General features: G+C 38.6%; 1 pseudogene; it reads left to right on the top strand.

Moving 5' to 3' along the window:
• Positions 1-7,849: 7,849 nt before the first annotated feature.
• Positions 7,850-8,417, top strand: LOC113040707 (tumor necrosis factor alpha-induced protein 8-like protein 1; annotated as a pseudogene).
• Positions 8,418-11,095: the final 2,678 nt, after the last annotated feature.

The raw sequence follows: 11,095 nt of genomic DNA, 5'->3' as shown, positions 1-11,095 counted from the left end.
CTAGCTAGTTTACTGAGACTATACTTCAAAGTGTACAAAGTATTTAATTAATAAACTCTCAGTGTACCTGTAAGTTCACTTTTATTATAATTGCAGTACAAACTACAAACATAGAGGTAAACTAGTTGTGTACTCAAAGTTTACTCCTGTTATACTTAAAGTATACTTTTATATACTACAAAGTGGGCCAATTTAGTCCCAATAAGTATTGAAACAGTACACTTACAAGTATAACTAAAACACTGATATATGTATACGTGCTACATAAAGTATACTTAAAAATATACTTGAACTTTACTTAAGTATACTTAGTAAAATAAACTTGAAGTATACTACTTTTTCGTAAGGGATATCCCTGTAGGCATTTATTTTTTATTTTTTATTATAGCTATTATTGAATTTGGCTATTTAATAATTGATTATGTAATGACAAACCAAAACGTTCAAAATGACATTCAAATGAGAGTTGCGTGGTAAAAATGCATGTGTTTACAGATTGTCAGAGTGTTGTGGCTCCCGGATTGTGGAATGCTCTTCCCCAAAACATCAAGCTTCCTCCCTTCCCTCCTTCAAAAACCTCTTGAAAACAGTCTCTCTCTCTCTCTCTCTCTCTCTCTCTCTCACTCTGTGTATTACTCTTCAGTTCTCAGTTTGTAAAGTAGCCTGTTATAGATGTTTATCTACGTTCTCTCTTATCTGTCTTTGTAAGTGGTCTTTTATATATTACTGTCAGCTCTTGCTATGTGTTCTGTCTTCTGGTATTGATGTTTATGTTTCTAAAACCTGACTTGTAAAGGGCCCTTAAGTGTTGGAGTGGCTCGATATAAATAAAATTATTATTGTCTTTGATTCTAGGCTACTTGTTTGTAGGCTAATTGACCCATACATTTATTATTTTTAAATTAAATTAAAAATGTATGTAGTTAATTATTTAAATAAAAGCATTGAATAATAATAATAGTAGTAGTAGTATATTTTAAAAATAATAGCTTGAAGAATTGGAACGTTGCTGAAATTTTCCCCGAACAAAGCAATGCAAAGTTGTAACACTAGGTGACGTCATCGAGCTGTGTAATGACGCGCTGCTTTTCTTCCAAATATCAACCATAGAGTAGAAGGACCGAGTAAATTATTGTTGATTTTAATAGTAGTAAAAACATTATTAGAATAAGAAATTAATGTTGAGAAATTCAATGCAAATCCATTCTGATTAATTATTTTTTTTTTTAATTAAATTTAGAAGGATTATCGCTGTGTGTTATTATCGTGCTAGATTATTGACATCTATGGTCGCAGGTGTTAGGGCTGTTGTGTTATCAGTCACTGAAGAGGATGTTATATGGTTTAAGGCTTTAGTGTTTATTTACAGCCACCGGATGTTTCTGAATACGTTCCATTTATGAACGGAAAAAAACAGGTCAAAGACATCCGGGGAGGACTGACTGGAGCTATCTCACACCTTTCATACAAAGTTACCAAAGTATGTACAGAATACAATAAAACTAAAACAGGCATTGCTTTTTTTCACGGAAACGACTAAATTAAACGTCCTGAAGCTCGACAGCCATATTGTTTACAGAAAACAAATGACTAGTTGCGAGAGTCCCCCTTTCATTGTTCAGCATAATATCCTCTGGGAAATTTTCAGCCTTGGATTTTCTTTTTCTTTTTTTTTTCACGGGATAATGACGGGAAACCATATGAAAGGCTGGACGCGCGGACCTCTCTGCCTCCTGATTGGCCCGCTGGCGTTCCAAACCCGAGCGCGATTGGCCAATCAGAACGTCACTCACCGAGCGCCTTGGACCCTCGAGTTCGAAACTTTTCGAAAAGCTGGAGTCGGGTTACAAACTCTGGTAACCGAACGCGAAGAGAGAGGAGAGGAAAACGCGTGAATTATTCACATCAGCTGCGCAGACGCAACACATACCTGTCGGACACACTTTACTCTCTTCATATGATATTTTCACGCCTTATGCATGCGGCTCTAGGTAGTTTTTGACTGTCAGGGCAGTCTAGATGGAGGTTTGAAGAAAGAAAGTTATTCTTTAGACGCCCAGTATCCGGTTCAAGTAGAGGAGAGGTGAGTAAGTGTCTGACTGACTCCACTAACACACATTCTGCATGTCGTGCATTCGTGAAACATTGAAAATGTGTGTTTTTCATCTGTATTCATGCTAAAATCAACAGTTTTGTATAGAACGCATGCCTTTATTATTGATTTAGGTTATTTTGCATCATATTTATAATGCATACAGTTTTCTCTACAATGTAACGTTACTTGTGTTTTGAGAATAAAACAGAACCTGTGCTTTTACTGCATGCATAAGCAGATTATAACCGTTACACTGTAAAATAACAAGCCGGTATGAAAAACTATGAATATTATGTCAACACTAATTTGCCAATTTGACAGTGACTCAAATGTTGGGAAGCATAAATATTTGAGATGAAGGACAATACAAGTGTAAGTGTGTAGGAGTAGCAGAGCGGTAACTCATTGACAGAGATGGGGGATCTGACCTTATATACTGGACTGCAAAGTGCACTTACACCAGGCTTCGGTTGTCACCTAGGAAACATTCACCTTCTGCGTTCTTTCAGAATGTCTGAAGCTTCTGTATGTTCCATTATGTATTCAATAGTCAGTGCTTATTATGGGCTTTAAGGCTGGTGTTTACCAGCTTTAATTATATGCAAATACATTTCAAACAAACACCTGAAGCCTTTATTATCAAGACTGAGACTTTGTTGACACAGACACTCTGGAGTTGAGAGTCGAGCTGTTGGATGTGGAGTAAAGAGCATGCAGTTTACTTCACATGGATGCTGGACTAAACATTTTCTGTGTGTCTGGAGACACTGGATGCTGGAAAAACCCTCATCCATCTTGGGCCATTTAACTTTCTTAGTTTCATCTTTAACTTTACCAGTGCAAGGTTGCAAGCCGATGCCATGGGAGCCCACTTTTGACCTCAGAGTAAAAAAATAAATAAATAAGGGTAATTGTGACGTAAAGTTTAAAATTATTAACTCACATTATGAGATATCACAATTCTGAGAAACACAACTGCAGCTGTGAAATGTTGCAATTCCAATATTTTATTTTTATTATATTGTTTAATGACAACAAATGTACACAAAATTGCACAAGATTTGCTCAGTATTTACTCAGATCAAAGAAATTGCTAATGATTTAATTATATATATATATATATATATATATATATATATATATATATATATATATATATATATATAAATACACACACTCAAATTATTTATTTAGTAATTATTTATTGAAATAATACATATTTTTAATAATGATTATTAAATAGTGTTAACTGTAAAAATATATAATTATATCATTTTATTCATTTTAATCATTTTAATGAAATCGAAAACATACACAAATATCAGATCGCAAAAATAATTATATATATAATTATTAAAATCACAGTTTATGTTATTTAATTCTCAATTGCAAAGTATTTGTTTTAGAATGTTTCAAATTGTTATAGAATATTGTTATTTAATTATTTAAAATGCATATTTGAAATATTTGTAGTTATTTTTCTTATAAAATGTATAATAATTCTTGTTATTTAATACACAACTGCAGAAATTTTTATTGTAAAATGTGTTATGTTGTTGTTATTATTACTTAAATAATTGTGGATTCATGCTTTTAAGAGTTGCGTGTGGAGTAGATCTCGCTGCCAGTTCGCCACCTCTTCAGTTTATTTATTTAAGCACACAACAGGTTAGTTTGCTTATCTTTTTGGCATCTTGTATCTCACAAACACTAATTCTGTCTGAGAGATTGGTTCTCGTAATGAACGTTCCCAGGCTTTGATCACCTTTGCACAAAAACACATTTAGGTGACCCAAAGCTTTATTCCTAAATTGGTTCATGTTTTATTAAAATCCAGGACTATTTTGTGAAACCGCTGAATAATTCATGTCACCGCAGGCTTCTCTAGAACTGTGTGGCCAGAAAAAAAAAAAAGTGTTGTTCATATCATTTTGACTATACCCCATGAACCCTGCACATCAGATGATTGATAAGACCAAACACATGAAAGATATGATGCTGTGACTCTTTTATCCCCTGTCCATACCTGAAAACAGAGCTAAATGTTAGTTGGAGTTTAGACAGTGGTCCTTTGTTGGGTTTTCCAGCTTCAGGAAGCTTGTTCCTCAAGGCATAATTGCTGAGGAGGGTCGTTAGATGACAAGGAGGTCTAGTATGCTTGGAGAAAGTGATCCATTAGATGTAGTTCAGCATCTACCAGAAATCACTCCCACACCTGAAACAATCAGTTCAGACAGACAGCCATGGCTCAGTGATCTCCAATGCTCTCCACAATCTCTCGCCTTCCTACTCGCCAATCATGGAGAAACGCAACCTTTATACCTTCAGGAAGGTGAGTGTTGGCTTCTGGTTGATGCTGAGCAACTGGAAACCCCAGTCTCTTGTTACAGCTTCTTTGTCAAGTGTTGAATCAAACACCACAAAGCGTTGCTGGGATATAGATCTGTAGTCCGATTGTGTTTGTTTCACTCTAGTTTCTGTTGTTACATGAGCTTTTATGTCTTGTTTTTGTTTCCACCCCATGTAAAACTGGCCCACAATGATAATGTTGTGAAGTTGGTCACTGCCCAATGTTGCTTGGCCAGGTTCAGTTATTTTATGCTGCTGCAGTTGGGAGTGCAAAATGAAGAAGAGCCTAGACTAATTTTCAGATATGTATAAACTGAGAAATGTGGCTTGGAAACCCATTTCCTTCTGAGACCAGATTACCTTGGGATTTTTGAATGATTTCAGTGTCATCTCCTGTTGAAAAAAACAGCATATGCTGCTTAGGTATGTTTTATGATGCTGGTTTAAGATGGTCATTTGTTGGGTTTAAGATGGTCCTTTGTTGGTTTAAGCTGGTAATTTGCTGGTGTTTGCTGGTTCCTTTGCTGGTTTCTGCTGGCCTTTGGCTGGTCCTTTGCTGGTCCTTTGCTGCCCTTTGCTGGTTCTGCTGGCCTTTTGCTGGTCCTTTGCTGGTCCTTTGCTGGCCCTTTGCTGGTTTCTGCTGGCCTTTTGCTGGTCCTTTGCTGGTCCTTTGGCTGGCCCTTTTGCTGGTTTCTGCTGGCCTTTTGCTGGTCCTTTGCTGGTCCTTTGCTGGCCCTTTGCTGGTTTTCCTGCTGGCCTTTTGCTGGTCCTTTGGCTGGTCCTTTGCTGGCCCTTTGCCTGGCCCTTTGCTGGTTAAGCTGGTCATTTGTTGGTTTTTGCTGGTTTATGCTGGTCCTTTACTGGTTTAAGATGGTCATTTGCTAGATTAAGCAAATCTAGCAAATCTAGCAAATGAGAAACGACACGGGGAAGTCATGGCCTAATGGTTAGAGGGTTGGACTCCCAATCGAAGGAGTGGGTTCTAGTCTCGGGCCGGACGGAATTGTGGGTGGGGGTAGTGCATGAACAGCTCTCTCCACCTTCAATACCATGACTTAGGTGCCCTTGAGCAAGGCATCGAACCCCCAACTGCTCCCCGGGTGGCCGCAGCATAAATGGCTGCCCACTGCTCTGGGTGTGTGCTTCACAGTGTGTGTGTGTGTTCACTGCTCTGTGTGTGTGCATTTCGGGATGGGTTTAAATGCAGAGCACAAATTCTGAGTATGGGTCACCATACTTGGCTGAATGTCACTTCACTTCACTATGATTATGCTGGTTTAAGATGGTAATTTGCTGGTCCTTTGCTGGTTTCTGCTGGCGCTTTGCTGGTTCTGCTGGCGCTTTGCTGGTTTAGGCTGGTCCTTTGCTGGTTTAGGCTGGTCCTTTGCTGTTTTAGGCTGGTCCTTTTGCTGGTTTAAGATGGTCCTTTGGTGGTTTATGCTGGTCATGTGCTGGCAAAGAACCAGCATAAACCAGCCAAAGGATAAACCAGCAAAGGACCCATCTTAAACCAGCATAAACCAGCATCCCAGCATCCAAGACATACCTATCCAGCATATGCAGATTTTTTCATCAGGGCTGTTTTGTGGAGTGTGTTTGACAGCAGTTATTAGTGCCCAAATGCATCTAGATTTGGTTGTAAACATGCAAATTGATTTTCTGTTTATCTGTCGGAGTCCAGTCCTCACCCTCGCCCTTTCTCTAACAAATTACCTTTGATCTCAACAGATATTAATACGTGGCTCTGTAATCGGCGTTAGAAGTCCCGCTTACCAGGGATACAGTCTCGCAAAGATTTTCCCAGGGAATCGAGTCACATCAAAAAGTGCCTTTTCAAAGAAATGCAAATCGCGTGTGTGCAAAATAAGACAATGTGCTGGAGAATCCGCCAGTTCTCAGACCACGCACAGAATCACTTGTTCTGGCGGTTTAATTAGGAACAATTCATTGCAGTGACTCAGACTTGAAGGGATTCTGTCGTGAAGCAACACTTCCCCAGGGAGCGGTCATTGTAAGAAGGGGAAATTGTCCTGTCAGGCCCGTGCGAGACTTAGGAAGTTCATTGTTTGGTTAAAGCCTCTAAAGTGTAGCATTGCCGTGTGAGAACGGAAATACATGGATGTTCTGTTCAGGATTGTTTTGTTGCATTACAAAAATCTGTGATTGACCATTTTATGTTTGTATGTGGCTGGAAGGGAGAAACATGCACGGGGGTAGTTTCAGAAACCTTTTATGTCTTGCCCTCTTTGATGGGAGATATGAGTCAGTAAGATGGTTTTCCTTAAAACCCCTGCAGAGAAACCTTTTAAAGTCTGCCAGTAGCATCGATGTGCTAACATGTTTCATGTACCTCTTGTAAAAATGTATTTGCAGAGATGTCATTGAAGGTCTATTTTAGGTTCTGCAAATAACCTTTAATATAATCTGAAGAACATTTTTCTCCAATGGAAACATTCCATAGATGTGTCGAAGTTTCTTTATTGAATTATAGATGCCAATGAATAACTGTTATTTGTAGGGAAGTATCGATCAGATTCTCAGTATGCGTGTTGGCTCAAATACTGGCTTTTTCTCCAAATCCGATATTGTGCTTATACTATTCCATGTTATTGTTAAGCCTCACAAAAGCAAAAAAAAAAAAACAACCATTATAAAGCACCATAAAATCGAAAGTCTAAGTGTTCTGAAGCCGTTCCATAGTTTAATGTGAGGTACAGATTAATATTTGAGTCGTTAAATTTCAAGTTCACATACACTTTTCTCTCTACTGCTGCTCCTATCTGTTATATGTTGCTGCCTTCATTACTTTGCTAAAGGAAATGTCTTTATAAATATACATTTCAAAAAGCTGGATCGGTGTTACAAACTCTGGTAACCGAACGCGAAAAAGACTGGAGGAAAACGCGTGAATAATGTATTTTACAACAATACAAAGTATTTTATTTTTACAAACAATACAATTATTTTTTTGCGTAGACTGAGAAACTATGGCTTCTATAGTAAATGCTGATCCATCTAAAAGCAGGGTTTGGGAGATTTACTACTAATCACAGAACCGGCTTTACTGACAAGATGTGCATGATAATCGCTTCGAATAATCATGCAGTCCAGTTGCATCCCTAGTTATTTACATGAGTGTATAAGCTTGGTTTGTGTTCCTCTTGTTAGATTGTGTTTGATTTCAAGAGTCAATATTTAGCATGTTTGACTTCAACGTGGGAGTCATCTACATTTTCCGTTATACGCTTCCAGGCGAGACACTCAAGATAAACAATCTAATGTCCCAATTGGATGCATGACTGTGTTTGAAGAATTTCAAACAAGCAGCTCCGTTTTAAGTTTTCCATGTTTCATAAAACTCATTTTGAATGGCTTGCCTTTGTTGTGTCTCATCCGTAGACCATCATGGACTCGTTCAGCACGAAGAGCCTTGCCCTGCAGGCCCAGAAAAAGCTCATGAGCAAGATTGGCAACCAAGACGATGGCCAACCTCTTCATAGACGACACCAGCAGCGAGGTACTGGACGAGCTGTATCGGGTTACCAAAGAGTTACACACGCAACCGCAAGGAGGCCCAGAAGATCATCAAGAACCTCATTAAGATGGTGGTCAAGTTGGGCGTCCTCTACCGCAACGGCCAGTTCAAACAACGAGGAGCTTGCGCTGGTTTGAGCGATTCCGGAAGAAAGTACACACGCTGGCGATGAACAGCCGTCAGCTTCTACCAAATCGAATTCACCTTCGACCGCCGCGTCATGAGCAACCTGCTCAACGATTGCCGCGAACTGTTGCACCAGACCATCAACCAGCACCTGACGGCAAAGTCTCATTCCCCGTATCAACCACGTCTTCAATCATTTCTCTGATTGCGAGTTCCTTGCGACGTTGTACGGACCTTCGGAAGTGTACCACGGCCACTTGCAGAAGATCTGTGAAGGAGTTAACAAGATTGCTGGATGATGGCAATCTTTGACCACTACCTGTTGTCTTTGTTTGATGGAATATGCTAAATTTATTTGAACATCATATTTGTGTGTTTTTAAATGGAGCTTAAGCTCAGATTATCTCGTGCCTTATTTGTGCATTGGACACTCAATCATTTGTCTTGAAATGTACGTTTGTCCTTCCAATGGAACATCTTTTTTCTTGACTCCTGTATTTTCAGAAACGGGGATTAGAGGTGGTTTATAACGCAAAACCTAACGTGATCCAATGCCAAATCTTTCTCCCATTCGTTCCAATGGTAATTTTAGACTGCAGTTTGTTTTAAAAATCCACCATCGGAGGAAATAAGGACCATTTGCAAACCATTTGGATACTGAGAGGACATTTCAAAGCACTGCAAATTATGAAATACACTGGGGATATGTATGAAACGTTTCATTCCTAATATAAGGAAATGAGCTGCAGCATCACCCTCTCGCTTCCTGAAATAGACACGTTAAATCCGCAACCCAAAAGGACTGTTTATGGACATGTCTCTTGTGAGTCATTTACAGGTTGATGTTAAACTATTTGGAAACAATCCCCTCTGTGATTTCTAAACTTGGTCATAAAGCAGTTTACGTTCATCTTATGTTTGTTTTTCCACTCCATATCGCCCCCCTGCTGATGGGAGGTCTTTACTGAGATGCAGTTCCTTATCAAGGAATGAAGAATGTGCTAGAATGTCACTGTACGACTTTTCGGCATGTTTACTTACTGTTTTAATCAAGGTTTCATGAGTATAAATACACGATTGAGCCGTAACTTCCCTGATATGTCACTTCTGATTGATTTTAACTTATGTGAACAAAGAATCTCATTGTCCCATTTCTGCCATCAGTTTGTTTTAGCTCCAGCGGTTTTGACAATATTATTTTGACTTGTACTGGGTGTATACAAGTTCAGATCTTTCGACATCACCTCTGGATGTCGGTTACCACAAAAACATTGTACGAGCTAACAAAACAGAAATGCTTTTAGTAGAAGTCTATGAGGCAACTCTGTACTTGTCCCATATTCTTGTATGTGTACATGATTTTAACCTAGAATATTCCAAACTTGTGTCTTTCTTACAAAATTACATACCGAAAGAATCACAACAATTTCCTGTATCTATGCACTTATTATTAATATTAATGTTGTCAATAGCAAAGGGTTGTTTGAATTTGTTTTGTTGTCACTAGTTTTTTTTTATTTTTTAGCTAAAGCTCTTACGAATAAAGCATCAACAATTTCAAGGGAAAACAAGTGAAACTTTTGAGTAACTTTGACAGCTGTGAAAGCCATACCTCCCGATTATCTAAAACCTCTCAGGGTTCAGTCTCGAATGCCTCTTACTTACATGTGGTGTTTTGGGCCAATTCAAACAGATAAAGGACCGGATACCTTATTTTGCTTTGTGCAGATATCATCTGAACATTAAAGCTCTTATCTTTCACATTGCAACATGTTTTTAAACTAGAATGTTAAAGGCAATTTTTGTTAATCACAAACAAGTTCTGTTAATGTACGTTGTTTTCTTTGTTTTCTAAAAATGATGTATATAATTACAGTATTTGTGTGTGTGTCTATATATAAATGTGTCATTCTTAAGAGGCAAGTGTTCTGTTTTTATTTAATGAGAAATGCAGAACAATCTAGTGAAAGAGTCTTAGCAGTATTAGCATGATTGCCCTGGATTACACTATGCTAATCCTCTAGGCATGCTAGATTGTTTTATCCAGAAAACAAGCTTATAAATCATACAGAATACTTTTTTTTGGGGAATGCAAAATGCACACAGTTTTTTTGTAAGGGGTAGGTTTAAGTGCAGGGTGATTGAAAATACAGTTTGTTAAGAAGACAAAACATTACGCCTATGCAGAGTCTATTCAAGGATAGCAAACCAGAGGTGTCTATGGCATCAGTGTTTACAGTGTGGTATCAGTATAAAAATATAATCCTAATTCTCCCTGGGTAGTCCCGATCTCGAAACCAAATCGCAGTGATGTTCACAGGTCTGACGAGAGCTAGACAATATAAAAATGGTAAAAACCTGTGGAAATGAGACGCTGGTTTCATTTGCTATTCTTCTCACGGCTGTTTCGGTGAGTCGTTCTGACACAGCTTCTGTTCTCTGTGCTGATGCTCGATCTCCCTCCGGGTGATACCTGAGATGTGACAGTTACCATGGACTTAAGTTCTTAAACCTGGCAAGTTCTTTTGTTTATTTTCCTCCTCCTTCACCATTCTGTCCTCTAGGGATCTAAACCTGCTGTGTTTGTTTTTATTTAAAAGCAAACGTGAATGTAAAGCAATTACTTATATGATAACCAAACACATAGCCTACATAAAGAATTCATTGATATTCTGCATTGCTCTCAAGGTTATACCGTCAGCGACATTACATTACAGACCCCGCCAGGTGGGTTATGTAACCTTGTTTGTCCTGATTTCTATTTATTAGAAGTGGAATTTCGTAGTTATTAATAGCTGGCGACAACGTCACGCATTGACCCGATCTCCGCAATGTCCCTTCACACCTAACCTGCAAAAACGCACGGCTGCCTGTCAGTTGTCTTGGTAACCACCACCAGAGGTGTAGAAATGACCATCTGACCGCAAGACAGAGACGAAAATCACATTAATAGCTCTCATCACAATCAGCTAGCAGAGGCTGGTAAAATC

Source organism: Carassius auratus, chromosome 22, assembly GCF_003368295.1.
Source record: "Carassius auratus strain Wakin chromosome 22, ASM336829v1, whole genome shotgun sequence".
Lineage (NCBI taxonomy): Eukaryota > Metazoa > Chordata > Actinopteri > Cypriniformes > Cyprinidae > Carassius > Carassius auratus.
Note: the sequence above shows the minus strand (reverse complement) of the source record. Positions and strands in the feature narration are given on the sequence as shown.